The 27,866-nt window shown below is 35.3% G+C and overlaps 1 long non-coding RNA gene across 1 annotated transcript; it reads left to right on the plus strand.

Annotated features, from left to right (window-relative positions):
* Positions 1–1,069: 1,069 nt before the first annotated feature.
* On the plus strand, positions 1,070–19,323 carry LOC132673414 (uncharacterized). The gene is made up of 4 exons (XR_009608046.1): positions 1,070–1,163; positions 1,263–1,405; positions 6,547–6,610; positions 19,249–19,323. It is a non-coding gene; the product is annotated as an uncharacterized LOC132673414 (long non-coding RNA).
* Positions 19,324–27,866: the final 8,543 nt, after the last annotated feature.

A 27,866-nucleotide genomic window follows, 5' to 3' on the forward strand; every position in this document is an offset into this window, starting at 1 on the left:
GATGTGTGTTAAAATCATTTCCTAGGAATGTCTTTTTGCTTTACATTGTAAGTAATATATTTATCCATAAGAAACCTTTTTATCCAGTTTAATTATTTTGACTTTAAGTCTTCTTTGTCATGCATTAATACTGATGCTCATTTGTTCATTATTGATGATCACCACACCAGCTCTTCCACATCAGCTCATAAAATCAGAGGACCAAATTATTGCTTTATGATGAAATGTCAAACTAAACATTTGCATGGATGTGAGTGGCTGCTTTTTTCACTACAAGCAAAGCTACGCTATTATGATGAGAAATTTGATTGTGAGAAAGGAATCAAGTAAGTGTAATTAACTAACATGACCAGACACCTGATGGTATTAAGAGGGGCAATACACTGGCCTTTGTATTGAATGACTCAAAAATGGAGAATCTTTATAGGTTATAGGCTACACTTCTCTTTCTTTTATTAAAATACCTTTGTATTTAATTTTGTTTTATCATGTTAGAAGTTTGAGTTTATAAATAACATACTATAAGTTTCTGACCCAATAAAAGATAAGTTCTCATGGAGTGAGAACTTGCATATGTCTGAGGACTCACCTCTCAAAGTAGAAGGCTGGTTTCTAGCTTTCATTGGCCATAAAGTATGGCAGACCTCAATGCCTTGGGGCCACTCACATTCTTCTTTTTTAATACAGGCTTTTAATATATTTTGGTAATTATTATTTTTAATTATTACAAAAAGTTTGCAGCTACACAGAGTAAAAGTTTCTTACTTTGAATGATACAATATCTTCATGTTTATGGTTATGACACAGTTTCTATCAGATTATTTTCAGTCTCTATTCAAACATTTGGGTCTCTGAAGAAAAGAGAATGAAAACATTTAGATTATAGTATTATGATGACGGATAAAATGTCCATTTGTGTGTGTGTGTGTGTGTGTGTGTGTGTGTGTGTGTGTAATTAGTAAAGTATGAGACTTGGTTGGAGAAAGCATTGTGACATCATACTGAAGCTGTCCTATCCATGTTGGTTGTTAGAAACCAATTAGCTGGAATAGTGTTCTTCTATAAGACCAAGGATGACAGTGGCTGACCTCCCGCTCCAACTACATATACACAGCTCCATACTCTCAGAGAGTCCTGCATCCCACAATGGGGGCAAACTGGGAGTAAGTATGTCACTTGGCATTCTGTGTACCAGCACTGGAATGCTACTCTCAGAAGAACTGGAGAGATTGATGCTTGCTTCTCATCTGCTCTTGTCCCAGAACCCAGCTTCTGAACTTTGTGGCATTAGGTTCTGCTGGTTATCTATTGGACTCTGACCTTACCCATGATGTCTTAACTGTTGCTCAGCCTTCCCACATTCTCTCACCTGTACTACATCTTGCAAGATTCTACAAAATTTCTGGTATGTGGCTGGCACTTGTCCTCTATTTTCAATGTAGTACAAATATTTCCCTGTGTATTGAAGGAGTTGGAGACATAGTGGGAAAGAAGTCAAATGAGCAAGGCCAGTTTTCCCTGTTACAGTGAAATACGTCATTAACTTAATTTAGACTGTTTAATCAACCTTGTAGTGAATTGCTTTGTAATAGTTAAAGGCATACTGGGCTGAGACTAAGGACAAATAGACCTGTTAGGAACCTACTACATGAACTTACCCCGGCCACCTAATCAATTGGAGCTTCAGGTTTATTACCTGAAATATGAGATAAAAAGGTTTTTTTTGGTTTTAAAAACTTTTTTTTAATGTTTATTTAATTTTGAGACAGAGACAGAGACAGAGACAGAAAGACAGAGTGTGAGTGGGGGAGGGACAGAGAGAGTGGGAGGCACAGAATCCAAAGCAGACTCCAGGCTCTGAGCCATCAGCATGGAGCCAGATATGGGGCTCAAACCCACAGACTGCAAGATCATGACCTGAGCTGAAGTCGACCACTGAACCAACTGAGCCACCCAGGTGCCCCAAAAAGGGTTTTGATCTGTAAAGTTCTTCTCACCTATCTTTCTTAATGACTCTGTGGGTTTTTGTTTTCTTTTGTTTTGTCTTGTTTTTAATGTTTATTTATTTATTTTGAGAGAGACAGTGCAAGCAGGGGAGGGGCAGAGAGAGAGGAAGAGAGAATCCCAAGCAGGCTCCATGCTGCCAGCACAGAGCCCAATGTGGGGCTCAATCCCATGAACCATAAGATCATGATCTGAGCTGAAACCAAGAGTAGGACATTTAACCAGCTGAGCCAGCCAGGTGCTCCATTGACTCTATGTTTTTTAACTGAAGCATTTCAGTAGGACTACATTTCATTGCAGTTTGACTATTATGAGTTAACCCTGACATGTATGTAAAAGTCTATTCCTAAATAAGGAGAGTCATTCCCTCTGAATTTTGAGCAGACTGCAGTAATGACAAATAACCTCTGTGCACCCACTTTATGTATCTATCACATGGTAATTATTCCTTTATAATATTTGATACTGTAGATATTTTAAGGGCCATTTCTCTTGGCTGTTCTTGCTGAAAGATGTTATGCTCCATTGCTCAACATTTAGAACTAATGACAGTTCCTCAGCTTGTTGTCAGCTAGCTCCCACTTTTATCTCCAGGACACTCATGATGGCAAAGGGCATCTTTTGAAAGATTTTAAAATCAAGAGAGGTCATGTTCATGAAGTCCTTGGTCCCTGTCAATTCTTCAGCAAAATATTTAGTCACCTGACAGCTGATATGGAGGCAAATGCACGTTGGGAAGCTCCAATTCACTAAGGAAGTAGCAAACAAAACTGCTGCTTGTAAAAGGGAGGTAGTACTTAATGCTTTCCTAGCAGTTTAATTTATTTCATTGCTTCATGCCATGGTAAGTCATGCAGAATTGTCAGATACAGAAAATTTCTTGGGATTGGTATATATGATGACAAAATTAATTATATTAACTAAATTGACCAGCAAATTTTTCAAACATCTTATTACCTAATATCTAAAGAGTTTTTCTTTTCTTTTTAATTGTGGTTGGAAATACATTTGACTCTTGGAATGGATCATAGGTGTTACCTTGTACTCCATCCCAGCCAGTTCAGTGAGTCCTTCTACTATAGCCATGACAGGTGGCCATCAGCTTTTATTAAGCATGTCTCATTATAGAGAAATCTCTATTACCAGCCTAGATATTTTTGTTTTTTAACACATTTTTTAAAACTTAGGCTTACTAATTTCCCCTGGATTCTACCAGTTGGTCCTAATTTTTCACCTACACCCTCACCCCTAGTCTTATTGTCCACCTCTGTATCTGCATAAAGGAGAGGCCTCTTTCATTCAAGCATGTAGAGTCATCTGACAAGTCAGTTATGTATATGATGTGGGTGTAATTAATACCTACTATATATGATGCATCATGCCAGACACTAGAGTCAAATAGTGATTATGGTAACAATTGTAGCTGCCCTCAGAGAATTTACTCATTAGGAGAAATGTAGACAAATGGACTTTTCATTTCAATATATGATCAGTGTTTCAAATCTCTGAATACAAGTTTTGGTAAATACCGTTGCAAAGAATATATGTTCAATCCTCCCCACACCAAAAATTAATAATTTTAACAATATATTACATTTTTATAGTACTTAAAATATAATATTACATTGCATCTGTGTAGTACTTAATAGAATAATAATGAAAAAATCCTCTTCATAATAATTCGGAGTGCCACCTCAATAGTACTTTAATGTGTATTGTCACCTTGGCTTCATTTTTTTTCTTCCAAATTTTTATTTAAATTCTAGTTAGTTAACATATAATGCAATATTGGTTTCAGGAGTAGAATTTAGTGATTCATCACTTACATGGAACACCCAGTGGTCATCATAGCAAGTGCCCTCCGTAATGCCCATCATCCATCTAGCCCCTCCTCCAACCTCCTTCCTCCATCAACCCTCAGTTTGTTCTCTCTTGATAAGAGTCTCTTATGGTTTGCTTCCCTCTCTCCTTTTGTTCCCCTTCCTGTATGTTCATATGATTTATTTCCTAAATTCCACATATGAGTGAAATCATGTGGTATCTGTCTTTCTCTGACTGACTGATTTTGCTTAGCATAATATACTCTTTGGATATACATCCACATTGTTGCAAATGACAAGATTTCATTCTTTTCGATGGCCAAATAATATTCCATTGCATATACAGACCATATCTTCTTTATTCATTCATCAATAGATGGACACTTGGGTTCTTTCTATAGTTGGCTATTGTTGGTAATGCTGCTGTAAACATCAGGATGCATGTACCCCTTCAAATCTGTATCTTTGTATCCTTTGGGTAAATATCTCATTGTGCAACTGCTGGATCATAGGGTAGTTCTATTTTTAGTTTTGGACGGAACCACCGTACTGTTCTCCAGAGTGGCTGTACAAGTTTGCATTCCCACCACCAGTGCAAGAGGGTTCCCCTTTCTCTGCATCCTCACCAACACCTGTTATTTCTTGTGTTGTTAATTTTAGCCATTGTGACAGGTGTGAGGTGGTATCTCATGGTGGTTTTGATTTGCATTTCCCTAATGATGAGTGATGTTGAACATCTTTTTGCGTGTTTGTTAGCCATCTAATGTCTTCTTTGGAAAAATGTGTGCCTATGTCTTCTGCCCATTTCTTAACTGGATTATTTGTTTTTTTGGGTGCTGAGTTTGATAAGTTCTTTATAGATTTTGGATACTAATTCTTTATCAGATATGTCATTTGAAAATATCTTCTCACATTCCATAGGCTGCCTTATAGTTTTGTTGACTGTTTCCTTTGCTGTGTAGAAGCTTTTTGTCTTGATAAAGTCCCAATAGTTCATTTTTGCATTTGTTTCCCTTGACTCTGGAGACATGTCTAGTAAAACATTGCTCTGGCCAAGGCCAAAGAGGTTGCTGCCTGTGTTCTCTTCTAGGATTTATATGGTTTCCTCAAATTTAGATATTTCATCCATTTCGAATTTATTTTTGTGTATGGGGGTAAGGAAGTGATCCAGGAAGTGATTCATTATTGTGCATGTTACTATACTGTTTTCCCAAGAGCATTTTTGAAGAGATTGTTTTTGCCACTGAATATTTTTTCCTACTTTGTTGAAGATGAGTTGACCATACAGTTGTGGGTCCATTTCTGGGTTTTCTATTCTGTTCCGTAGATCTATGTGTCTCTTTTTGTGCCAGTACCATATAGGCTTGGTGACTACAGCTTTGTAATAAAGCTTAGAGCCCTTGGCTTCATTTTTAAGTAAGAGAAACTGATTCATCAGCATCTCATTTAAAGTCGTAGAATTAGTGAGTGGAAGACCTAGATTCAATACCCAGTTCTCCAACTCAGGTGTCTGCTGAATATTAGCCATTGGAAAAGCAGCTTTGTGTTTGCATGGGGAAGAGGTATCATGTGCTTTTGAATCAGTCTTATAAAGTGATACTAAGTAGCATAAATGGCAAGCAGGTCCAACAGAGGAATGGACATTTAGAAAGGACTTACTTGTATATGCATATTTAAAATATGAATATTTATAACAAAAATTGTTTTAATTGATGCTCAAGTAATAGTGATATGGTTGTTAGAAACGCACATTGCAATTTTAGATGTGAATAATTTGAAATATGTTTATAAGAAACAAAGACACTTCATTAGATAGCTCTGGAAATAAGTATTGAGGATGTCTACATTTACTATTCCAGTGGACTTCAGGCTTCACACAGTCAGATAAGCCTACTGAAAACAAATTGCAAGGGTGCCTATAAAATAAGTACCAAAAAACATCACAGGACACTTGAACTTCATAACTCTCAGAATTTTGTCTTGATTAATTTTGAGAGTGAGTGGTATCTGATAGATATTGATTGTCCTGAAAATGTTAATCAATGGCAGAAGAGTCAGAGGTGAGTCAGTTAGTCCTGGGTTATTATTCTGCACAGAACTCTATCATTCAATTTTTGCTGTTAATGAACACGTGATCAAGAAATTAAAAAAACCCACAACTATAAAGGTATATAGACTATTTTCGTGTCATGAGGACATTTGTTTAGAACCTCAGGAATTAAAGGAATTTAAGCTTTTCTTTCTTAGATAGTCTTAACAGTAACAGAGAGAATTTGTACTTAATTGAGAAGGTTTAATCATCACTATTTCTAGTTAACTTCAATTTCACACAATTTGTAAAAAACATACATGAATACTTTAAATGACTTTCTAATTCCAAAAGTGAGAAAGAAAGTCCAGAACTCCCTTAACATTTTCATGGATATATTGATTCTTTAAAGTTCATGTTTGCAAGTACATTTCAATTTACAAGTGACTGTAAAGTAGTCATAAAAAAGCAAGTCTACTATTTACCCTCAAAGCCTTATTTCAAATATGTTCCACAGAAGATAATAGTATGACACTTGAGGCAAGATCATTTTAGAGAACTTGAGAGAAGTAATATCACTTTTTGGATAAAACACATAATTGGAAATTATAGAAAATAATACTTAGATACATAATTCATTCACTTTATGTAACTCAACAAATAATATTTAAAATCCAATTTCTTTCCTTGTAGGTCAAGAAAATGCATCTGTTTCCCTTTGCTAATCCTTTACATAATTCTGACTCTAAAACTAAGGGTAGGTGGAACTTTTTTTTAAATTTGATTTAACTTTATTTTTTATTTTTTAAAATTTACATCCAAATTAGTTAGTATATAGTGAAGCAATGATTTCAGTAGACTCCTTAATGCTCCTTACCCATTTAGCCCATCCCCGCTCCCACAACCCCTCCAGCAACCCTCAGTTTGTTCTTCATATTTATGAGTCTCTTTTGTTTCCCTCCCTGTTTTTATATTATTTTTGTTTCCGTTCCCTTATGTTCATCTGTTTTGTCTCTTAAAGTCCTCATATGAGTGAAGTCATATGATTTTTGTCTTTCTCTGACTGACTAATTTCACTTAGCATAATACCCTCCAGTTCCATCCACGTAGTTGCAAATGGCAAGATGTCACTCTTTTTGATTGCTGAGTAATACTCCATTCTATATATATACCATATTTTCTTTATCCATCCATCCATAGATAGACATTTGGGCTCTTTCCATACTTTGGCTGTTGTAGATAGTGCTGCTATAAACATGGGGGTGCATTTGTCCCTTGGAAACAGCATACCTGTATCTCTTGGATAAATACCTAGTAGTGCAATTTCTGGGTCATAGGGTAGTTCTATTTTTAGTTTTTTGAGAAACCTTCATACTGTTTTCCAGAGTGGCTGCACCAGCTTGCCTTCCCACCAACAATGCAAAAGAGATCCTCTTTCTCCGCATCCTCGCCAACATCTGTTGTTGCCTGAGTTGTTAACGTTAGCCATTCTGACAGGTGTGAGGTGGTATCTCATTGTGGTTTTGATTTGTATTTCCCTGATGATGGAGTGATGTTGAGCATTTTTTCATGTGTTGGTTGGCCATCTGGATGTCTTCTTTGGAGAAGTGTCTATTCATGTCTTTTGCCCATTTCTTCGCTGGATTATTTGTTATTTGGGTGTAGAGTTTGATAAGTTCTTTGTAGATTTTGGATACTAACCCTTTATCTGATATGTCATTTGCAAATATCTTCTCCCATTCTGTCAGTTGCCTTTTAGTTTTGCTGATTGTTTCCTTTGCTGTGCAGAAGCTTTTTATTTTGATGAGGTCTCAGTAGTTCATTTTTGTTTTTGTTTCCATTGCCTCTGGAGACATGTTGAGTAAAAAATTGCTGCGGGCAAGATCAAAGAAGTTTTTGCCTGCTTTCTCCTCGAGAATTTTGATGGCTTCCTGTCTTACATTGAGGTCTTTCATCCACTTTGAGTTTATTTTTGTGTATGCTGTAAGAAAGTGCTCCAGGTTCATTCTTCTGCATGTCGCTGTCCAGTTTTCCCGGCACCACTTGCTGAAGAGACTGTCTTTATTCCACTGGATATTCTTTCCTGCTTTGTCAAAGATTAGTTGCCCATATGTTTGTGGGTCCATTTCTGGGTTCTCTATTCTATTCCATTGATCTGAGTGTCTGTTCTTCGGAACTTCTTTTTTTAAGTTTATTTATTTATTTATTTATTTATTTATTTATTTAGAGACAGAGGGCACACAAGCAGAGGAGGGGCAGAGAGAGAGGATGAGAGAGAATCCAAAGCAGGCTCCATGCTGTCAGTGCAGAGCCCAAAGGGAGCCTTGAACCCACAGACCATGAGATCATGACCTGAGATGAAATCAAGAGTTAGATGCATAACCAACTCAGCCTCCCACATGCCCCTACTTTTTTTTTAAGTTTTTAATTTTAATTCTAGTAAACACACAGTGTTATATTAGTTTCAGGTGTACTATATGGTGATTCAACAATTCTATACATTACTTAGGGTTCATAATGGTAAGTGTATTCTTTAATACCCATCACCTATTTAACCCATTGCCTTCCCCCCACCTCACCTCTGGCAACCATCAGTGTGTTCTCTATAGTTGTCTGTTTCTTGGTTCATCTCTCTCTCTCTCTTTCTTTCCTTTGCTCATTTGTTTTCTTTCTTAACTTCCTATTAGGAGTAAAATGACATGGTATTTGTGTTTCTCTATTTCACTTAGCAGTATACTTTCTAAATCTATCCATGTTGTTGCAAATGGCAAAATTTCATTCTTTTTTATGGCTGAATAATAACTCTCTGTGTGCATGTGTGTGTGTGACATTTTCTTTATCTGTCAATGGACACTTGAGCTATTTCCATAATTTGGCTGTTGTAATAATGCTGCAATAAACATGGAGGCTCATGTTCCCTTTGAATTGATGTTTTTGTACTTTTAGGGTAAATACCTAGTAGTGCAATTACTGGATCATAAGGTAGTTCTATGTTTAACTTTTCGGAGCCTCCATACTGTTTTCCACAGTAGCTGCATCAGTTTGCATTCCCACCAACAGTGTTAGAGGGTTCGTTTTTCTCCACTTTCTCACCAATGCTTGTTGTTTCTTGTGTTCTTGATTTTAGCCATCCTGATAGTTTAAGGTGATATCACATGGTAGTTTTTGATTTGCATTTCCCTGATGCTGAGTGATGTTGAGCATATTTTCATGTGTCTCTTAGCCATCTGGATGTCTGCTTTGGAAAAGTGTCTATTCGTGTCTTCTGCTCATTTCTTAACTGGGTTGTTTTCTGGGTGTTGAGTTGTATAAGTTCTTTATAAATTTTGGATTTTAACACTTTATTGGATATATAATTTACAAATATCTTCTCCCATTTTGTAAGTTGCCTTTTAGTTTTGCTGATTGTTTCATTTGCTGTGAAGAAGCTTTTTATTTTGATGCAATTCCAATAGTTGACTTTTGCTTTTATTTTCCTTGCCTCAGGAGACATACCTAGAAAAAGGTTGCTGTAGACAGTGTCAGAGAAAATACTGCCTGTGCTCTCTTCAAGGATTTTTATGGTTTCAGGTCTTACATATGGGTCTTTAATCCATTTTGAGTTTATTTTTGTGCATGATGTAAGAACATGGTACAGTTTCATTCTTTTGCATGTTGCTCTCCAGTTTTCCCAACATTATTTGTTAAAGAGATCGTCTTTTTCCCATTGCATATTCTTTCCTGCTGTGTTGGATATTCATTAACCACATAATTGTGGATTCATTTCCGGGCTTACTATTCTGTTTCTTTGATCTATGTGTCTCTTTTTGTGCCAGTACCATGTTGTTCTGATTACTACAGCTTTGTAATATAACTTGAAATCTGGGATTGTGATACTTCCAGTTTTCTTTTTCTTTTTCAGGATCTCTTTGGCTATCCTAACACATTTTAATATTGTTTGTTCTGGTTCTGTGAAAAATGCTGTTGGTATTTTGATAGGGATTGCATTAAATCTGCAGGTTGCTTTGGGTAGTATGGACATTTTAACAATATTTGTTCTTCCAATTCGTGAGCATGGAATGCCTTTCCATTTTTTGTGTTGTCTTCAATTTTCTTTCACAATTTTTTTTTTATAGTTTTTAGAGTACAGCTCTTTCACTTATTTGGTTAACTTTATTTCTAGTTATTTATTATTTTTGCTGCAGTTGTAAATGGGATTGTTTTTTTTAAATTTCTTTTTCTGTTGCCTCATTATTAGTGTATAGAAATGCAGTGAATTTGTGTACATTGATTTGTATCCTGTGACTTTACTGAATTCATTTATCAGGTCTGGTAGTTTTTTGGTGGCATCATTAGGGTTTTCTATACATAGTATCATGTCATCTGCAAATAGTGAAAACTTTATTTCTTCCTTATCAATTTGGATGCATTTTATTTCCTTTTAAAAATGTTTTTTAAAGTTTAGTTACTTATTTGGGGAGAGGAAAGAGAGAGAGAACAGGGGAGGGGCAGAAAGAGAGGGAGAGAGAATCCCAAGCAGGTTCTGCACTGGCAGTGGCGCTCAATCCCAGGACCCAGAAATCATGACCTGAGCCAAAATTAAGAGTTGGAGGCTTAACCGACTGAGCCACACAGGCACCCCAACCTTTTATTTTTTTGTTGTCTCATTGCTGTGGCTAGGACTTCCAGTACTGTGTAGAATGAAAGTGATAAGAGTGGAGACCTTTTTCTTGTTCCTGACCTTAGGGAAAATCTCTCACTTTTTTCCCACTAAGTATGATGTTCACTGTGGGTTTCTCATATATAGCCTTTATTATGTTGAGGTATGTTCCCTCTAAACCTATTTTGGTGAGAGTTTTTATCATGAATGGTGTTGTACTTTGTCAAATGCTTTTTCTTCAGCTATTGAAATGATCATATGGTTTTTATCCTTTCTCTTATCGATGTGATGTACCACATGGATTGATTTTTAAAATTTTTTAAATATTCATTTTTGAGAGAGAGAGAGAGAGCAATAGAGAGAGAGAGTGTGAGTGAGTGGGGGAGGGGCAGGGAGAGAGGGAGTCACAGAAATCGAAGCAGGCTCCAGGCTCTGTGCTGACAGCTCAGATGTGGGGTTCAAACTCATGAACCGTGAGATCGTGACCTGAGCCGAAGTCAGATGCTTAACCAACTGAGCCACCCAGGTGCCCCATCACATGGATTGATTTGTGAATATTGAATCATACTTGCATCCCAGGAATAAATCCCACTTGATCATGGTGAATGATTTTTTGAAATGTCTTGTTGGATTCAGTCTGCTAGTATTTTATCAGTGTAATGCTAGCCTCAGAGTGAATTTGAAAGTTTTCTTTCCTCGTGTATTTATTTTTTTAATTTTTTAATGTTTATTTATTTTTGAGAGAGAGAGAGAGACAGAGTGTGAGCAGGGAGGGAGGGGCAGAGAGAGAAAGAGAGAGAGGGAGACACAGAATTCTTATTAGCAGGCTCCAGGCTCCGAGCTTCAGCACGTGGCTTGAATTTCAGAACTGTGAGGTCATGACCTGAGCTGAAGTCAGAAGCTTAACTGACTGAGCCACCCAGGTGCCCCTCCTCTTCTATTTTTTTGGCATAGTTTGAGAAGAATAAGCATTACTTCTCCTTTAAATATTTGGCTGAATTCACCTGTGAAGCCATTTGGTCCTGGAATTTTGTTAGATTGTTTTGATTACCACTTCTCTACCCATTTATCAATCGATGGACACTTGGGTTGCTCCCATATCTTAACTATCATAAATAATGCCACAGTGAACATAGAGGTACATATATTTTTTCAAATTTGTCTATTTGTTTTCTTTGGGCGAGTAGTGGAATTACTGGATTATATGGTATTACTATTTTTAATTTTTTCGAAAACTTCCATACTTTTTTCCAAAGTAGTTGTACTAATTTACATTCCCACCAACAGAGCATGAAGATTTCCTTTGCTCTCATCCTTGCCAATGCTTGATATTTGTTGTCTTTTTGATTCTAACTGGTGTGGAGTGATATCTCATTGGGTTTGATTTGCATTTCCCTGCTGTTGAGCACCTTTTCCTGTTTCTGTTAGACATCTGTATGTCTTCATTGGGAAAAAAAAATGTCCATTCAGGTTCTCTGCCTATTTTTAATTGAATTTTTGGTTTTATTTGGTATTGGGTTATATGAGTTCTTTATATATTTTGGATATTAATTGCCTATCAGATACATCATTTGCAAATAACTTCTCCCATTCACTAGGTTACTATCTTGTTTTGCTCATGGTTACCTTCACTGTGCCAAAACCTTTTGTTTTGGTGTAGTTTATTTTTGCTTTTGTTTGCCTTGCCTGAGGAGACACATCCTTAAAAATGTTGCTAAGGCCGATGTCCAAGAGATAATTGCCTATGTTTTCCTTTAGGAGTTCTAGGGTTTCAGGTCTCACATGTAGTTCTTTAATCCATTTTGAATCTCTTTTTGTGTATGGTATAAGAAAATGACCCAGTTTCATTTTTTTGAATGTATATGTCCTGTTTTCCCAACACTATTTATTGAAGAGGTTATCTTTCCTCATTGTATATTCTTTGTAGTACATTAATTGACCATAACATTTGGGTTAATTTCTGGGATCTCTATCCTGTTCTGTTGACCTGTGTTTCTATTTCTGCAGTCAGTACCATACTTTTTTTATTTTAAAATTTTAATTTAAATTCTAACTAGTTAACATATAGTGTAATTTTGGTTTCAGGAGTAGAATTTAGTGATTCATCACTTACATATAACAGTGCTTAACTCAAGTGCTCTCCTTGATACCCATCACCCCTTTAGCCCATCCCCTGCCTTGTTTTGATTACTATAGTTTTGTAGTATATGTTGAAATCTGGGATTGTGATACTTCCAGTTTTTTTTCTTCTTTCTCAAGGTTGCTTTGGCTCTTTGAGGTCCCTGTGATTCCAAAGAAATTTTAAAATTGTTTTCTGTGAAAAATACTGTTGGTCTTTTGATAGGGATTGCATTTAATCTGTAGATCGCTTTGGGTATTATAGACAATGCAACAATATTACTTCTTCCAGTCCATGAGCATGATACATTTTTCCATTTGTTTTTGTCGTCTTCAATTTCTTTAATTAATTTCTTATAGATTTCATAGTATAGGTCTTTCACCTTCTTGGTTAAATCTATTCATAGGTATTTTATTCTTTTTGATGAAATTTTAAGTCGCATTGTTTTCTTAATTTTTCTTCCTGCTAATTTGTTATTAGCACATAGAAATGCAACAGATTTCTGTATATTAATTTTGTATTTTGCTGCTTTACTGCATTTATTTATTATTTCCAATAGTTCTTTGTTGGGGTCATTAGGGTTTTCTATATATATATTATCATGTCATCTGCAAATAGTGGCGGTTTTACTGCTTCCTGACCAATTTGTATGCCTTTTATTTCTTTTTCTTGTCTCATTGCTACATCTGGAAATTCCAGTACCACGTTGAATAAGAGTAGTGAGAGTATACATCTTTGATTTGTTCCTGATTTTAGAGGAGGAGCTTTCAGCTTTTTACCATTGAGTATGATGTTAGCTATGGGTTTTTCATATATGGCCTTTATATGTTTAGGTATGTTCCCTCTAAACCCACTTTGTTGAAAGTTTTTATCATGAATTAATGTTGAATGTTTCTAAATGATTTTTTTCGTCTGTTGAGATGATCATATAGTTTTTGTTCTTCATTTTGTCATTGTGTAGTATCACGTTTATTGGTTTGTAGATATTGAACCATACTTGCATCCCTGGAATAAATCCCACTTCGTTTGGGTGAATGATTCTTTTAATGTATTGTTGAATGCTGTTTGCTAATATTTTGTTGAGGATTTTTGCATCTATGTTCATCAGAGATATTGGCCTGTAATTTTGTTTTGTTTTGTTTTGTTTTGTTTTGTTTTGTTTTGTTTTGTTTTTCCCTGTAGTGTCTAATCTTGTTTTGGTATCAGGATAAGCTGGCCTTGTAAAATGAATTTGGAAGCATTCCTTCCTCTTCTATTTTTGTAATAGTTTGAGAATAATAGGTAATAACTCTTCATATCTGGTAAAATTCACTTATGAAGCCATTGGTCCCTGGACTTTTGTTTGTTGAGAGTTTTTAAATTACCAGTTCAATTTTGTCACTGGTAATCAGTCTGTTCAGATATTTTTTCTGATTCAGTGTTGGGAATTGTATGTTTCTAGGAATTTATCTATTTTTTTCTTAGTTGTCCAATTTGTTGGCATATAATTTTGTATTGTAGTCTCTTATAGTCCTTTATATTTCTGTGGTGCCCATTGCTACCTATTCTTTTTCATTTCTGGTTTTATTTATTTGGGTCCTCTCTTTTGTTCTTGATGAGTCTGGTTAAAGGTTTATCAATTTAGTTTATCTTTAAAAAAAAAAAGAAAGTCTTGGTTATACTGATCTTATTCATTCATTTATTTATTTATTTATTTATTTATTTTTCAGATTCTATTTCATTTATTTCTGCTTTATTTTTCCTTCCTTCCCTCTCACAACTTTGAGCTTGTTTTCTATTTTTTTCTAGTTCCCTTGGGTGTAAGGTTGGACTGTTTATTTGAAATTCTATTTGTTTTGGAGGTAGGCATATATCACTATAAAATCTTCTCTTGGAACTGCTTTTGTTGTGTCCCAAAGATATTGGACCATTGTGTTTTAATTTTAATTTGTCTTCATGATTTTTTTTTAAATTTCCTCTTATTTATTTGTTGACCTATTTGTTTTAGTGACATCTTGTTTAGCCCCCGTATGTTTGTGAGTTTTTTCTTGTGTTTGATTTCCAGTTTCATACCCTTTTGGTGAGGAAAATGCTTTATGTGATTTGAATCTTCTTAAATTTGTTGAGATTTGTATTTTGGCCTAGCATGTGATCTATCCTGGATAATGTTCCATGTGTATTTGAAAAATATGTATATTCTGGTGCTTTTGGATGGAATGTTCTGTATGTATCTATTAAGTGCATTTGGTCTATGTGTTGTTCAAGACCACTCTTTCCATATTGATTTTCTGTCTGGCTGATTTACCTATTGATGTAAGTGGAGTATTAAAATCCCCTACTATTATTGTAAGTGGAGCATTAAAATCCCCTACTATTATTGTATTACAATCAAGTTCTTCTACTATGTCCATTTATATTTGCCTTATGTACTTAGGTGCTCCTATGTTGGATTCATAGATATATACAATTGCTATCCTATTGTTGGGTTGATATCTTTATCATTATGTAATACCTTTCTTTGTCTCTTGTCTCTGTTTTAAAATCTGTTTTATCTAATATAAGTTTTGCTACCTCAGGCTTCTTTTTGTTTCAGTTTGCATGGGATATCTTTTTCTATCCTTTCAATGTCAGTCTGTATGTGCCTTTTGGTCTGGAGTGAATCTTTTATAGGCCTCATATACATGGGCCTTGTTTTTTTTTTTTTTTATCTATTCAGTCACAGTATATTTTTTTATTGCAGCATTTAGATCATTTACATTTAAAATGATATTTAATAGGGGCCCCTGAGTGGCTCAGTAGGTTGAGCATCTGGCTTGATTTTGATTTAGATCATAATCCCAGAGTCATGGGATTGATTGAGTCCATATCAGGCTCCATGCTGAGCGTGGAGCCTGCTTGGGATTCTCTCTCTCTCTCTCTCTCCCTCTCCCCCATTCTTGCTCTCTTTCTAAAGAAAAAAAGTGATTATTGATATGTGTATACTTATTTTCATTTTGTTCATTGTTTTATCATTGTTTTGCTTGGATTTCTTTCTCCTTATTTTTGTGTATCTAGGATAGATTTTTTGTTTTTGGTTACTATGGGTCTTATATATAGCATTTGAAGTATATAGCAACAAATATTAAGGTGATGGTTGTTAAATATTTCCTTAATTTTATCAAAAGAATAATCTTTTTCTTCTCAATAAGTGCCAGCAAATACTCTATTTATGGTTATAACTTTTTTTTTGGAGCACTAGCTACTAAACAATATTGTGCAATTGAATGACAACTTACACATCTGTTGACAGCAAAACATCAAGATCCAAATAGAAAAAGCATTCTTAATCCATCATGACATATTTATTTGGTGTCACTGAACATTGGTCAATATCATATTTTTAGGACCCTTTTCTTTGTGGCTGATGAAATATTTCTGTTGTCAAGTTTCTTCTGGCTCTCAGTATCAAAATATGATTATATGTTTTCCAAGTTTGTACTTAACTTCTTTCTTCTTTGACATTAAAATTGTCTCTGAAATAAGGGTGTTATCTAATCAAGACTATTTTTAAATTAAGAGGGTAATGAGAGTGACATGTTTATCATTTGTGAGGTACCATGAGTTCAAGAACCATGGAAGACATGTCAGTCTTAAGCACAGAAATAGCTTTTGTTTATATGATGGTGTGCATGAGAGCATAACCCTATAGATGCAGGGGCTTAGTGTTTCTGTCTGTAAAAGTTAGATAAGCTTTTAGCCACAAGCAAATGAAAACTTGAGTTATAAGAGTCCTAATAAATATGGGTGTATTTTTCTCAAAGAATTAAAAAAAAAAGTCTGATTAAAGCAGCTTCTGCTGTTGGTTTAACAGCTTGGTAGCAGGGATGTTATCTTAGATTCCTTGGCCTTTTCTTCAACCTTGCCATCCTGTGGTCCAGAATATCTACCCAAGTCCACGTATCTTATCTGTATTCAAAGCCAAAACAAACAGGAAGGAAACTGAACCACAGAGTATAGTCTTTCAAGAAATCACAAGTATTTCCATTTTAATTGCCAGTGTCATAAGGCTATTCTAGTTCCAAGGGGTCATGCCAAAAGGAGCATTTAGATTTTCCAGCTTCTAAATATAGAGGTGAGCAAAAAAGGGGTGGCATTTCAGTGAGTTTTGGGTCACAAACTCACAGTGCCTGCTGTAACTACTCATTTTCAATCTTTTCTAGTCAAAAAGCCATACCAAAGCTACCTACTAAAAGACTCTATAGACTGTCAATTCAGAGAAATAATAGCTTGAATTAACAATACTGAACAGGAGAATAAATTAATTGGTAATATTTCTAACACGTACACTGGTTGAATTTATGTCATGTAGATACTTCATTATATATGTTAATATATAATATTACAAATTATATATACACATATATATGTGTGTGAGTGTATGTATTTAATTTTTCCCCTTCAGATCTTTAATCAAAAGTCACCTTCTCAGTGATGTCTCCTATAACCATTCTGTCTAAAAATAGTGTACACTTCGGTCAAAAAATATAACCATTTCTCTCTATTGCTGTAATTTTTTCCCATAGGACTGATCACTAACTATGTATTTTATATATTTTCCCTATTTAGTGTTACCTCTCACATTAACAAATAAGTTTGATGAAGGCAGATCTTCATCTGTCTGCTCCATGTCTGTCTTCTGTACTCCTGGTACAGTATCTTGTTGCATTGTAAGTAGTCAATAAATGTTTGTTACAGAAACCAGTTAAATGAATGTCACCACTGAGTTCAGAGAACTTCCTTGTTAGTTAGGTTTATGTAAGCTGAGACTCTGATTCTACTCAGATTGTTGAAGATTAAATGGAGTTATTTATTGTTATTGTAGCATAACATTGATGACACTCAACTCGTCATTTCATATCTCCTGGTACGTAAGACACTATTGATTGACCACCTTGAAGACAGGTAGATTTGCTTTTCCTATTGAGGGTACTGAAAGTTTCTGCTGATACTCTTTATAATTATAAAATGACAACTTTCTTCTTTTCTGCTCAGTGAGGCTAGCCAATCTGGACAGGGAGTAAGATAATTTGAATAAAGCCATATAGACCAGATCGATGAACAATACACAACTCATCAGAAATGTGGGGTATAGTATAGAGAAAAATTTTTATTCTCCTTCAGGATTTAGCTTCACTTTAAGGCAGTTCATCCTAGTACACAACATTAGATTTAATGTGCATGAACTTAACTTTTCAAAACCCTTGCAAACTGTTACCTAATTTTATTAAGTTATTTATATTGTAAATTATATTATTAATGTTATTTTTGTAACTTGTACAGCTAAGATCTTACCAGTATTCTTCTGTAATACCACTAACTCTGGACCTGTCTCCCCTAAGGTCTCTGGTGCATTGAAGATAGAAATTGTGTCTTCATTTCTGTGCCATTTAATTAAAATATTTTTTTTTAGTTTTATGTAATGTATCTTATATATAATTTTATAATGGTATGTAATCTATATTACATTAAATGTGCATATAAATATAAATATACTACTCCAGAAAGTAATTGCTAATTTATTGCTTCTTAGACTGGAATTGGTAGATCAATTCTTTCTTTGTAGTTCCAGAGATGAAAAGAGACCTATTTTTTTATTTCATTCTGTTATGTACAGATTTGACATTGACAACCAAACGAATCTATTCAACTAAAAATCATTGATACAGGGGTACCTGGGTGGCTCAGTTGGCTAAGCAGCCAGCTCTTCTTGGTTTTGGCTCAGGTCATGATCTCACAGTTTGTGAGTTCGAGCCTCGTGTTAGGCTTTGCACTGACAGTGCAGTGCCTGCTTGGGATTCTCTCTCTCTCTCTCTCTCTCTCTCTCTCTGCCCCTCCCCTGATTGTACACACACTCTCTCTCAAAATAAATAAATAAGCTTAAAAATCAATGATACAGAGGTTATGAAAGTTATGACCTATTCTAGTTTGTCAATCACAAGATCTTATTGAAAATTTAAAAGATCTTAGCACAATATTAGATAATTGGATTGCTTTTTAAAAAATATTATATATTTTACATGCCTTAAAAAATATACAGTTCGTAACCCCTTATAATATGACCAATGGACTATCCCCTAAAAAATCAGAGACCTATCTACCAATACTGTAACTTATGCTTCTTGTATAGAAATGCTTCCATTTTTTTGATTAATATTGCCTCATAATGCTAAATACAACTGATTCTGCTAACATACTGAGTGTTAATTCTTTTGCTACAAAAGTCATAATTTAAATTATTGCCACATAGAAAGAAATGCAAGTACCTTATTATTTTTTTTTAGTTTCTAATTTTAGCATAATTGACACATAATGTTGCATTAGTTCAGGCGTACAACATAGTGATTCAACTTGTTCTTTGTTATGCTGTGCTCACCACAAGTGAAGCTACCATCTGTCACCATATAACACCATTACAGTATCATTGACTGTATTCCTTACACTGTGCCTTTTATTCCTGTGATTTATTCATTCCATAACTGAAAGCCTGTATCTCCCACTCCACCCACTTTACCCATTTCCCCACATCTTCCTCTCTGGCAATCATCAGTTTGTTCACTCTATTTATAAGTCTGATTCTGAGTTGTGTTTGTGTATTTATTCATTTTTTTTTATATTTTAGATTCCACATATGAGTCAAATCATGCAATGCTAACTGAAATAAGTCAGACTGAGAAAGAAAAATGCAAGTACTTTAACATGTATTCCTCCAACCCAAATTTTATTATTAAAATTCCATGAGGCTTCTTCAAAAGCCTACTAGTCATCTTAAAAACTAACTGCGTATTGCTGTTAGCTTCTTGGGAAGAAATCCAGTGGGGCATTGTTGAATTTTTTTCTGAGGTATGTCATTGAAAACCTTGGAAGATATGTCCAAACAAGGGCCTACAAGGGCAACTCTTTCTTTATTTTTAAAATTTATTTCAGTGACCACAGACTGCTCCCTGGGTCAGATGATTGATTAGAGTCTCTTTCCACTCTGGCTTATGTACCTGGTAGGCTACCACCAAAATCCTCTTAAATACATATTGGAAAGTTGTAAAAGAGATGGTCCTATCTTTGAGTCTTAGTTTTCATGTTGGTGACCAGATCCTTGGCTCCACAAGCTTTTGCCTACATGGTCTCCTCATTCCACCTGTACAAATGGTGTTGAATTCTCTCACTGAAGACATTAGACCTAGCTGTATGGTGACATACAGCAATGCTAAAGAAATTATAAATTTTCATTGTGAGCCTGTATGTGTTCTGTTTAGTATATTAAGGGATCCTAATACAGAGTGTTCAGTGGTCAGACCAACCAGTGTCCAAGCTGACATAACTGACAGATGTTTCACAGCTTGGTACTTGTAGCTGACCTATTTCCAAAGTTGTTTTACATAGGACTATTATACATACATACATGACATACAAAGAGCATGAAATGTCTTTATAGTGAAGTTCTAGCTCAGCCAGTTAGACTAATCCCAGCCCTAAAGGCAAGAAATCCCTTTGGAGATAGGCCGCCTAAAAAGAGGTAGGAAAGAACCCCATGGGAGAAGCTCAGCCTGGGTGATAAGCCCTCCCCACATATGTGACGCAGGGCTACACATTCATATGCATGTTGCAGCATATAAGAAAATGTGTGCTCCTGTAATGCATGGATTTGCATAAATCATTTAGTAAATGAAATAGAAATATCAAAACATAAAAATTAAATCAATTAATTGTATACTTGGAAAATATAAGCATATGTACTAGATCTCACCATTGAATAACTATACAGTGAGATACGGGATCTACTTATAATTTGCATATCAGCTTTACTTTCAGGAAACAATTCATTTACTGTGGGCAATAAAACCTAGATATCAAAGAAGGTGAAGACCAGGGCTAGCACTTCCATAGTTACGTAAAGTCACTAAGTCACAAGTCTTTAGCCTATTTGCTCTCATCATTATCTTAGAGATGGACTGACTTTCAATTTCATGGTTTCAATTCCACTACACTTCTTACAAATATTATATGTAATTTGTTGAACATGTTTATCTTCATGTAAATATTTAGCAATCTATGTATAGTATATTCAATATTTTGTGTAATTATCAAAAATTTAGTTTATTTAATTTATTTTTTAAGTTTACTTATTTATTTTGAGAGAGAGAGAGAGCATGTGAGCAAGTGGGGGAGGGACAGAGAGAGAGGGAGAGATTGAATCCCAAGCAGGCTGCACAATGTCAGCACAGAGCCTGACTGGGCCGATCTCACAAACTGTGAGATGACAGATTGAGCCAAAATCCAGAGTTGGACGATTAACTGTCTGAGCCACTCAGGTGTCCTATCAAAAATTTATTTTGGGTTGCCTGGGTGGCTTAGTTGGTTGAGCAGCTGACTTCAGCTCAGGTCATGATTTGTGAGTTCAAGCCCCTGTCAGGCTCACTGCTGTCAGTGTGGAGCCTGCTTTGGATCCTCTGTCCCCTTCACCCTCTCTGTGCTTCCCCTGCTCTCAAAAATAGACATTTAAAAAAATTAATAAAGGTATTTTATTACCTTTATAAAAGGCTGTTATAGAACATTTCCCATTTTGCCCATTCTCCCACCCCCCACCTCTGACAACCACTAATCTGTTCTCTGTATCCATGACTTTAGTTTTTTTCAATATCTTTTAAGTTTTAATAATGATTTTGGTGGAAAAAAAATTCTATCGCCAGGTTCTTGAATTTTCCCTTTAACATATGTCTCATTAGCAATAGCTGTTACCACATAGTGATGTCCTATTGACTGTGGCAGACTTTTCATACTTTTCTTGTTCTAGGTGGCCACAAATGATAACTGACAACTGACAATTATCAGACTGACAACTGATAATGGAGAGAATAGATGGAGTAGAGACATTGCTAAGAGGGTTATTTAAAATAGAGCTGGGAGGACAGTGAGGAAATGAGGCTTATGCATGTCCCCTATTTCAAATTCTCAGAACTGTTGTTGAACTCAGCTAAAAGCCAACGCCTCTACTTACTGTATGTTAGAATGTACATAAATGGACTTTCCACCCAGTACTAGCCCTGCAACCAGTCATGCGTAGATTGGTGTAATTATAGCTATACCAGCCCCAGGATTGCCAGACAGGGATATGAGCTTCTATCTGAGTGACACCAGTTTTTACTGTCATGGGACCAGGAACATAAGCTACGTTGGCCTCCAGAGCCAGGAAATCAAGAGGTTCCTTCTAGGCAGCAGCTACAAAAAACAGGAGACCAGATGTGAGTAAATCTGGGAGATACTGGTGTGCTGGAGCATGGCAAAGGGAGAGTGCAAAGATGGAACCTGCCAGTTTCTGTCCTGGAGTGTGTTCCTGCAGTCTCTGAGATGTGTGTGTTAAATATACACTTAACCCTCAGGCCAACACTTTAATATAAGGAGTTATATATAAATATAATTTAAAGTGAAGGAGATCCTCCTTCACTCTAAGTCTGAGCATGATCAGCTGCCTCTGATCTGGGCTCTGGGGCAGGTGAGTCCGGGCACTTGAGCCCTTTAAGAACCGCTTCTCAGATCATGAGTCTTGTGGGTCTTGGGCATGAGCCCCATAGGTTTTCAAAGTTAGATATTTTTGGGGGGAAGGTGGCCCTAATCTCTCAGGTGCATATCTTAAAAGTTGGGATGGCTGATGTGGTGTTCAAATGCTTTACTTCTCATGGAGCACATCCAGGTTTTAAGTTCCCTCCCAGTTGTGGGTCCCTGAACCTGGGGTGGGTTTTATGGAAAGATTGTGTCCCAGCCTCTCCTACCTCTTCAGTGTGGTTTTCTTCTCATTTTCCTGATACGTAGTCATCACTCAGCCAGGCTTTACATTTTTTAAGAGGAAATTATTCCATATGTAGCTGTAGACTTATTATGTCCGTGGGAGGACTTTCTACATCATGATCTTGAACTGGACCCTCTAGAAGTTTTGTGTTTTTTTTTTTTTAATTGAAATATAGTTGACACATAATGTTACATGAATTTCGGGTGTACAGCATAGTAATTCCACAAGTTTACTCATTATCCCTAAAATGTTTTAATTTTGATGAATACATTTAAAAGAATTTTTTCAATATTTATTTATTTTTGAGAGAGATAGAAAGAGACAGAACACAAACAGGGGAGGGGCAGAGAGAGAGGGAGATACAGAGTGTGAAGCAGGCTCCAGGCTCCAAGCTGTCAGCACAGAGCCCAATGTGGGGCTTGAACTCAAACCACGAGATCATGACCTGAGCTGAAGTAGGACACTTATCCGACTGAGCCACCCAGGTGCCCCTGATGAATATATTTTATCCATTTTTTTTCTTTGTTACTTCTGCTTTTGATGTCATATCTGAGAAAGTATTGCCTAATCCAAGGTCACAAAGATTTATACCTATGTTTTCCTTTAAGAGTTTATTGTCTTAGCTTTTACATTCAGGTCTGAATAATTCTGAGGTCATTTTTTAATAAGGTTTGAAGTTTATATATATCTATATACACCAATGACTTTATTTTACTCCTTTCTTATTTTTCTCTATTCCTTCCATTTTTAAAATTTACATGTATCTTTCTGTCTGAGCATATTACATTTCCATTTTATTCTTCCATGTTTACCTAGCTTTGAGCCTTATATCCAAAATTAAATATTCAGTTCTTTCCACCAATGACTCTGCCAGTTTCCTCAATCATCTCTTATAAGGAAAAAGTTTATGTACTAGTAACTTCTGCAAAAACCATGCCTGAAAAAAATATTCATAGATTCTTAAGGGCTTATAACTGTTTTTTCATTCCCATAGCCTGATATTGTAAGGGAAACTGAATTAAATATAAAATAATTAGATAATTTTTATTGAGTTTCTTGAAAATATGTCTCTTCTGTATTGCTTTCCATATTTTTGTTGATGAGTCTAATTTCAACCTAATTTTCTCTCATTTGTAAATGATTTGATTTTTTTTTCCCCTGAAGTTCAGAGGATTGTTTATTCATCTTTAAAGTCCAATAATTGAATTAAGAAACATCTGGGAGTTGATAATTCAGGTTTTTTATTAGGAAACTTTTCTTGAATTATAGTTTTAAATATTGGTTCAGTTTCTATATTTTCTTTTTCATAGACTCCAAATATGTATATATACACACACATACATATATATACATATATACATACATATGTATATGATCTGCTTCCCTTATCACTTTTCATTGGACTCTTCTAATTTTTTATGTATTTTGGTTTCATTTTCTTTGCTCTTTTTATTACCCTTATTTTTACTCCTATTGAACATTCAGTTGTACTATTTTCCCTTCAGCATCTTGTAACTTGTAGTTCTCTTCTGGGAAGAGTTTGTTTTATCTATTTTATCTATTTATCTATTTTATCTATCCATCCATTTTAGAGTCAGCCCTTATTTAACATATCTTCTGGTTATGAATTTTCAAGTTTATGATTTACAGCATTCATACTTCTTCTGATTGTTTGAAACAGTCATACTTCAAGGTCCTCTCTTGAGCTGCTTCCAACCTACCTTTCATCATGTAATCAAAGGAAACAACCTATTCCATGTTGCCTATTCCATTCTCCAAAGCCCAGAAACAATTTTCCCCAGGGCTATCTCCTCTCCAGTAGACAGTGCTCCGATACGCCAGATTTCAGATCTATTCTTCATGCTTATTCACTCACTGCGTTTCTTTTCTTATGACGGTCAGTCATACTTGATGTCATCTGTGTTTTATGAGAGCCGCATGCATCTGCCACCTTCTGTGCAAACCACACCTGACTTGCCACAAATGCATAGACTCCATATTCCAACTCTAATGATCTGGCTTATTTATTTGCCCACTAGGATATAACTGGAAGTTCTAGTATTTTCTGTCCTCTAGTTATCTGTGGCCATGCACACTGGGATATTTTATTTTCATAGTCTGAGATTTTTAAGGAAATGCAGTAAGATTTGAAATTAGGGGGCCATCATCCTTTCAAAATCCTTCTTCATGAGGAGTTTCTAAGATAATAAAAATATTTTTTTAGTTCTTTCATGCTGATTATAGTAAATTCTAAATTGATGATTAATGAGTTAATAGGATAGGAAGAAGAAGAAAAAGAAGAGAAGATGGTGGAGGAGGAGGAAGAGAAGGAAGAGAAGGAGAAAATATATAGAGCCTTATTTTAAAATTTACCACAGTGCTTTAAGAACTTTAAAAAAAATGTTAAATAGGCATTTAATAAGGTTGGGACTAGTTATTATGACTTGATAAAACTTCAGATAAAGTCAGTAGAATTATTGATATGCTCTTTGATCTAACTTCATGTGGTCCATTAGGTTGTATTAAATAGCACATTGTAGCTTGTCAGAGAAAATAAAAAGAGAAGGAAAAGTAAGCCAGCCTAGTCCAGGGAAATTGTTCACTTTGTAATGATTTCTTGATGTAATTAAATTGTCATTTGATTGTCAAGCTGAATAGATAGTTTATCATATTTTTGACCCTTCTCAGTCTATCCCTCAATACCATTTTATAAGATGTTCACATCTAGACATCTTGGCTAATGCATCTTTAATTATTACACCAAGGTTATCATGGCATTTAGATGGTTAAGATTTAATTCAATGTACTTACCTTTCAACAAAAATTATGTAACAAATATTTAATAAGCAAAGTGTGGGTGTCATCAATGAAAACATCTTGTCATTTTGTTGGAGATTGACACTTCTAACAAAAGTGATCAGCTCATTTCACTTTGTTATTATGTGGACATGTGCTACTAATTTTAAACATCTTGTCTGACAGAGGGTAGTAACCTGAAACTTCAAGGCATATAGCACCTATCAAAGACAAAGATATTTCAAATATATATTCAGATGTGCTGTAAAAACTATGCAAAGTATTATATGTCAGCCATTTCTCAGTTCAGTGAAGCATAATTAGTTCAAATCCACTGATATGGATTGGATATAAAGAACATTATATTTGGGTTATTTTTCATAAACTACAAATTGAAGGAATCCAGTTAGAATGTTTTCACTTGTTACCATTAATATTTAAAGGTAAAAAGTATCTGGGCATACAAAAAGATGTCGTTTCCTTATGTTAAGGAAAAAATTTACTAAACCGAAATCTGTTTTTGAGAAAACTAATGACGGTTGACCAAGGTGGTATGTTCTTTACCCCTGGTTAGGCATGACGTGATGGGAAAAGTTGTTCTAACCTCAAGCTTCCTCTCTCTTTTTCTATTTAATTCAATGGTTTTAACCAGAAGACTGCATTATCATCACCTATGAAGATTTTAAAAAATATATATGAAAAATTTGAACAACCTTTTGGAGAGCAGTCTGTCCCTATCAAAATATACATTATGTGTGCCTGGAGCCCAGTAATGCTATGCCTACAAATTTGCATGACAAGTATACATATAGATGCATATTTGCATATTTGTAGACAAGTATTTAGAAACTAGAAAATAAATATCAATAAGAGATTGGTTAAATGCATAATGGTATAAATATATAAAATACTATGCAGCTTTTAGAAAGAATGAGAAAATGAACATAAAAATACAATTTTGTGGTGCCTGGGTGGCTCAGTTGGTTAAGTGTCGGACTCTAGGTTTCAGCTCAGGTCATGATCTCACAGCTTCATGGGTTTGAGCCCCACATCGGGCTCAGTGCTGGCAGCACAAAGCCTCCTTGGGATTCTCTCTCTCCCTCTCTAGCTGCTCTTCCCCCACTTGTGCTGTCTCTTTCTCAAAATAAATAAACTTTAAAAAGTATGTTTTCAATTCATGTGATAAAACAGGTTGCAAATCAATACATATTGTGTAATGCCATTTATGTAACTATATATGTGACTATAAATATATTCATATCCATGTATACATACACACACACACACACACACACACACATATATATAATAAAATATATAGTATACATACAAACCAGTAACAGAATGGGAAGATGAATTCAGGAGACTTATTTTATATCCTGTATGTTATGCATTTTTTAAAAATGAAGAACATATAGTTCTTCTCTAATACTGATAACAATATTTAATAACAGTACTTGAATTCAATACCCAGAGATTCTTTTCTGGTTCAATAACTTAAGGCATGACTCAAGCACTTCTACAATATTAGAATCTCATATCTAGGGGTGCTTGGGTGGCTCAGTCAGTTAAGTGCCCAGCTTTTGACTTCAGCTCAGGTCATGATTTCATGGTTCATGGGTTCAAGCCCCACATTGGGCTCTGTGCTGACAGTGTGGAGCCTGCTTGGGATTCTCTCTCTCCTTTCCTCTCTTCCCTCCCCTGCTCATGTGCCCTCTCTCTCTCTCCCATTAAAAAAAAAAGAATCTCACAGCTGGATTGTAATGTGCACCACCCTTACTTTCTGAGCACTTATTATTTGCTAGAAACCACTCCAGCGCTGCATATCCAGATGTTGATCAAAAACAGATATAATATATACACATGAAGCTCATAGTCTAGGGGAGTATATTATCCAGCTCATGTTATAACAAATCAACCCACAAATATCCAGGACTTAACAGCCACAAGAAATTCCATCAATCTGTAGGACAGCTCTGAGACCCAGGCTGAAGGAGCAGCAGCTATTTCTGGTCCACTCTCTCATGACAGATGCCAGGAGTAGAAGTCAAGACAAGCAGAAATAGGGAAGACCAATTGGAGCCTCTGTTCCTTTTTACCCAGAATTAAAACCAAAGTTCTTCCTTTGGCTAACAAAACTCTACATGATTGGTTCATCATATGCATTATTTTCTATCTCCCCCTTCCTCTCTCTGCTGTCATTACTCTGGCCTTGGTTATTCTTTAGACATTGTAGACATGTTCATGTTGCTGCACATCTGAAGCTACTGTTTTGTTTTTTTTTGTTTTTTCTACTTGAGACAATTTACTCATTATTTGCAAAGGAAATTCAAGATGAGATAAGAATCTTTGAATCTCTATTATTCAATATTAATTCTTACCTGTTTATTTACAGTCATACAGAATGATTTGGGGGTTTACAATAGAATGGGCGCTTTATGGATTAATCAATAAAATGAATTACTTTGCAAAATTTCACTTACTTAAATCAAAAAGAAATTACATTCACATAATATACTCCTGACTGATGTTTAGGATTCCTGAAGAGTGGCTATTGGTTTATTGTACAGACATTATTTGAATTTCAAATCAAGTAATGTCTTGCTACCCCCCAAAAAAAAAACAACAAAAAAAAAACCTTGCAAAGTATAACTATGGCT

This window comes from Panthera onca, chromosome C1 (assembly GCF_046562875.1).
Source record: "Panthera onca isolate mPanOnc1 chromosome C1, mPanOnc1 haplotype 2, whole genome shotgun sequence".
NCBI classification, from domain to species: Eukaryota; Metazoa; Chordata; class Mammalia; order Carnivora; family Felidae; genus Panthera; species Panthera onca.